This window comes from Cupressus sempervirens, chromosome 1, assembly GCF_028749045.1.
Source record: "Cupressus sempervirens isolate cs-2001-9-10 chromosome 1, ASM2874904v1, whole genome shotgun sequence".
NCBI lineage: Eukaryota > Viridiplantae > Streptophyta > Pinopsida > Cupressales > Cupressaceae > Cupressus > Cupressus sempervirens.
Window position 1 is genome coordinate 368985412 of NC_143118.1, and position 6509 is coordinate 368991920.

Consider the following 6509-nt stretch of genomic DNA (forward strand, 5'->3'; position numbering starts at 1 on the left):
ATGTGCAGATTTTATCACAGCGACATGGCGACCATCCGCCACATGGATTGACAGGACTAGGTCTCACCAAGGATCACCAGGTGTCATCCAGAGTGTGGTGCAGTTACAGATATGGCACCGAGTGGGATGGGTCTGGTCGCAGATCGCAGAGTATGGCAGGTCGGAGGTTTCATGGCAGTGGGCAAACAAGTTTCACGGCCCGGAGGTTTCAAAAATACGGCGAGGCCCGATGGTCTGCATGTTGTATCTATCTTTGGCCTATTGAATAATATACAAGTGAAATCTTCTGTTTCTGGTGTTATTGAATTGGTCTCATGATCTGTATGTGGCTGTTGGCCAATATAAGTCTGAATGAATGTATGACCTTGAATGTTACCCTAGTTTTGTAGTGCATATATGGGCAGAAATGAGTCTGAACACTCTATTTTTGTGCATCACCATCTTAGATTAGACTAGGTAGATTTTCTTTAATGCTCTCCTTCTCCCTTTCCCTTCTGAGAATAGATAGGTGCACCCTGACAGTAAGAGGAAGCCGGCCTTCTCTAGAGACTCAACCTCGCAGTTCAAGTCCCACAGCTTGGAGGTTGTTTCCATGTTTCACTAGGTCGTCCTCGCGCTTAGGCCTTGGACAAGGGTGACGACCTAACTGACAATAGAAACTTTTGGTTATAGAAATGCCCCTCCTAATAGATGAAGTGAGTTCATCTCATATATTTTATGTGACAAAATAGATGTTCTTGTTGGTCAGACCAATTGCATAATAGGAACATGTGACACATGTTCTAATTTTTCTCTTTTTCCTTTGAATAATGAAAATATTGATGTCACAAAAATGATAACTTACAAGGGTTACATGTAAGGAATGAAATTAAATTTGGAAAAGGATCAAAAAATATAGAATATATTGAAGAGAAGATGATTATTGTAGCATTTATGGAAAAAATTAAAAGTTTGATACAACCATATATTTTTAGTGTATTTTTTGCAAGGTGGTAAGCATAGAAATTTCAAACACTTACAAATAACTTCCCACTTGGAACCATTTTATCAGATGTTGACTTTGCAGAAAACTATTTATGCATTCATTAAAAAGCTATTCAATCAAAATACTATTTTTTGGATCAGCTTACTATTATGGTACAATTGTGCTATCATCATGCACAATTAGATTTGGACGATATTCAAAGAACATATGACCACAAGTCACTAGAAAAAGAATATCACTTCTACATAGGTGATGACAAAGAACATGTTACTCATTATGTAGAACATTGTTTAAAGTTTTTTTTACATATATCAAAGAAAGAAGCATAACTGTTGCTAAACATTATGTTTGGTTAGATGGGTGTGCTACACAATTCAAATCATCTCGACCTTGTTATGGAATTTATCAATATCATTGTAATTAAAACACACCACATGTATAAAGTTTCTTTGAAAGTGGACATGAAAAATTTGAACATGATGGTGTTGGGGCTTGTATCAAACATTCTCTATGAAAGTATCAAATGAATTATAAAGGATTTCACATTAATAATGAGCTTGATGTTGTTGAATGGTGGAAGACATATAAATTTAGCATCAAATGAGGTTGGTACATCATCAAGAATATATCAAGTAGTACCATGTAGAGTCTTTTGGGAGATATCAAGTAAATGTACATGGACGTGTATATATTTTCTCTTATCTAATTTAAGTTATACATACACATGTGAATATATATTTTTGTCTCTATTTTTTTGGTATATATTAAATGTGAATCTTTAGGTGTGGATAGAGAAACTATGCATGGTTGCAAGAATATAGAAAAAATATGATCCTTACATTCTATTATGAGTACCAATCATCACAATTGGTAGTTATACATGATAGATTATTCATAGTTTTGTTGTTATTACATTGCTGAGAATTACAATGAATGCATTGATAAGGATCATGGATATGTAGGTCTATGGACTTTGGTGCCACTTGTTGTTACTAATACAGTTAATAGAGATGAAGATGAAAAATTTGGTGATATCCTTTTGATTTTTGCTAATTATAACCATATATCTAGACTAGTTTGAATTGGTAAGTAAAAATATTATATATATAATATACAAGTCATAGATAAAGTTTATATGTAATGATATTTCTTGTGTGTAGATGAAGTCTTTGCAGTTATTGTTGAACCTAGAAATGTAGGAATGAGTTACTATTTATTGTGTTGCACTAAAAAAAAGATGAAGTTAACTAAACCTGGAGAAAGTGATGGAATGTTATTGCCTATAGGTATATTTTTCAAAATTATATAAATTATGTGCATTTATTATTAAATGAAGAATCTTATTCCCTATAGGTTTAGTTGTTTTGGAGGGAATGCATCTTAGCCAACACATTAATGAAACATGGAATTCACTTTGTTGATTACCAATGTAACAATAAAGTTCTTTAATAGAGTCACCATGTTATGTCTATGTCCATTTCTCTACATCCAGTTAAACATAAAAGTCAATGTTGCAAGTGGAAATTAGATACTAAGGACCAAGAGAGAATATTAAATGTTCTCCATGAGCATGTGGAACCACTTGGAACCTCTTGACATATTTCATATTTCCAAATCTTGAGTTACATTTAATAATTCATATTTCTAGCACTTGCTTAGATATTTCATATTTCATATTTCATTTAATACATTTCATGTAACTTAGGAAAATTATGTTTGTGGACATGTATGCATGTTCATTTCATACATAACTTGTATGAATTATATGGAGTGTATGTATATGTGTTCATTTTATGTAACTTGGGACTTGTATTGTATGTGTAGACATGTAAACTAGGACATATGTCTATAAATCATATATGAACTAGAATTTAATGCAACTTAGGAAGTTTATATCAAATTTACATGAACTCATTTCATGTTATACATGTGTAGGACTTACATTTAATTCTTACATGTGTTCATTTTATATGAAGTTTACAAGTTTATATGTGTACATATACATTTTCATCAATCATGTACATCTAAACATAAACTATATATCTATATGACTTTTAGTTTCTAGATTTGATTGTGTAGTTTTTTTTCATCAAAATTTTGGATCATACTACATGATCCATCATCAGGATGTATATCTATATATAATGCATCTAATCATAAATTGAACCAATCATGTACATATAACCATTAAAAAATAAATACATATAGATCACATAGACCATAAACTTGAAACACATGTGTATATCACATTTCTAATCATAAATTGAATCAATCATGTACATCTAACCATAAACGAACAAATATATCACATGGACCATAAACTAGAAACATGTATATCAAATTAATAAAGATAAATTGAACCAATCATATACATATATCCATAAATGAAATACATGTATACCACATCCATACCATACATAGAAACATGTATGACACATCTAATCACAAATTGAACTAGTCATGAGTTTAATGAAAAATTAACCATAAATGCACATGTACAGAGATCAATATGTATATATTAATGATGTCAAATAATAAATGTATATATGTCTTGATGTGATCAATGATAATGTAAACATGTACATGTGTCCTAAACTAGACAATCATCTAGACACATACAAATAGGGAGACCCTTTGATCAAGACTCATTAGGATCACATGTCTATGGAGTATCAACCAAACCCTACAAATTAAAATAAAACAATGTGTTAGACATATGCATGGGTAATATTTTGAAATATTTGTACAAATTTGAATAAATTGATGCAATTGCATGTATGTATCTAATATGGAATTAATTTAAATTTGTATAAACAAAAATCACCTAAGCACTAGTGGGTATCACATCCATTATACTTGTACCCCAACAAGTATTAGATGTTATATTGACAACATCTATCCTCCCACTATGATCAAAGACCGCACTTGAAGAAGCATGCTCTCCTAATTGTGACTAAACAAATGTTATTCATTTGGTAATATGAGTACATAACTATATACTTGTGAAAACAAATTTTTTATTGTAAAAATGAAAATTAAAAGAGGTGTACCTGGATTTGAGGAGTAAGAGCATCATTGGTGACATGTACTAAGGTTTCATCAATAGAAACTCCATCTCGAATAGCCTCAATCCTCTAAAATAGTGAGGAGTGCAAAGAAAAACAAGCTAAGATGGAAGTGGTGCAAAGTTAGTGGACTAAAATAGCATGTCCATGTATGATCATATCTTAGTGGGAACATGAATCTAACTCAAACCTTGCAACTACTTATCAAGCACATCAAGTCTATTAGTAGAAATAGAAATACCTCAACCATTTCTTAAAGTCCCCTTAGGTTGAGCTACAATAGGGTGCTTTGCATCTGAGTGCTTAGTTGAGTGTTAAGTGCTAGACTACTATGTAGAGTGCTCAATGCCAAAGTCTTATGCAAAGTGTTGTGTACTCTAGTATGCATGACTTGATGGCATGTCATGGTATGGTTAAAATATAGGCCTCTATAAAATAATCTCTATGACACTATATAAAGGCATCCCCTGTGTATCTGTGATGTACAAATATGTTGTTAAAAGACCATAAAGAAGATACAAGGCCATCTCCATATGTCTTTTCTCTCTAGTGATTTCACATATATCTCTTATCTTAGGAATACATGAAACTCTATAGATCTCATCAGTGAGAAGTGTCATACTTGATGTTTCCTCAGAAGATGATCAATGCTGACTAGATGTACTAAAAAAATATCTTCCCAGATTATTAGATGTAATGCTCGTAGCAACAGATACAATGTGTCCTATCTGATCAACTGCTTCACTCTGAGAAGTAATGACAATAATATTTGTAGTATCAACTATCATTAGAGTCACTAGTAGGGTCTTATATTCCACTAATGCATGATGTTGAGGAATAATATGAGTCATCTGATGACATGCAACATGATCACAAACTCTACCATGTCCCTAACCATAATATCCTGGAATATCTAAATAGTTGACATAGTTCACCAAATAGAACACCATGTACAACTACTACATATAATATAATAGAATTTGGTCATTATTAGGATAATGACCATGTGTTTCTAGGAATTAAGGGTATATCATACAAGCAATCTATGGCACAACACATCTAGTAATATAATATGCTCTGACCTTGGTCTTCGCCTAATGAAATGGGATGACCTCTTGTTTGATAATGTCCTTAGAAACTAGGCTCTAAACCTAGTATAAAGTTATACCAACCAATATCTCTATGCTAAGATCAACAAAAATTCTATCTACATACTTTGGTGTAAATGTAGTCTATTATCTAAGTCTATCACTTAGCTCCTCAAGACTAGTCAAAATCTGCTAACATATACCTCCATATAGATGATTCTAATATCTCTCAATAGTTGATTTAAGTCTAGCAGTCTCTATAGTTGTGAACTAGAATATAGTCATCATGTCAAGAACAAAATGGTAGAAAAGTGATACATAATTAGTGACTCCTTGTTCCTATCACTGTCTCTATTCATAATCATGTCCCTATCCCTAACCTTGTCCTTGATATTGATGCTAAGGTTGATTATGTGATGCCATCTATGAGTATGAAATGTGCAAACCAAATGTTGACTTAAAATTACAAGTGAATAGGATGAAAAATGTATCCACCTAAATGAATAGAGTAAAATATGGATAATAGAAAGAAATGTGTGGGAAGGAGAAATATATGATCTATCCTTAGCCCAAATTCCCAAAAGGAATGATCCAAATTGATCAATAAAAAAGACGTGATATATGCATAAATTAATCAAACGATGGAGAATATAAAGAAAGGAGGAAATCCTATTATCTGCTATAGAAAATAAGTACTTGAAATAAATAAGTAAAATACTAACCTCAAAGTAGGTTGAATATGGAAACTATTGATTTCTAATTTTTATGTACAGTTTCAAGAAATTGTGCAACCTATTCCAAACTAGAAAGTTTGAAATAGAGAAAACCCATAAAACTTTAGTCCTTTTGAACGTAAGTCAACCTTGACCTAGATAGTGGGGCACAATCTTACCTTGGGCACAATTGTACCCCAGAAAGTCAACCTTGACATGCACTGCTCTGACAAAATTTATGTTCACAGATCCTACAAGTTTAGCAAAAATGGTATCCAAATCTGCACTTTAATTCACTATCATGTACCTAAAAGAAAAATGGTTTTATTGTTTAGATGAGGGATTTTCCTTTGTCAAGCTCTAGTAGAAGTAAATCTAATAGTGAAGTTATGATATTCAATTGATATGCTACTGTATTTGAAATATAAACAAGTATATTGATATGAAATCTTGAACATAACATTAGCAAATGTAAATCAAAACCTACATGATTTTATTCTTGGAATTCACCATGAGAAAAGAATGAATTGATCTAGAAGATGAACAGAGGATCCTTAAGGAAGATCAAATCACCATGATGATTAGATCTAGGCTTTTGAATGATGAATCTTAAATGCTTCAATCCTCAATCTTTAATGGAAAGCTTGAATTATTGTAT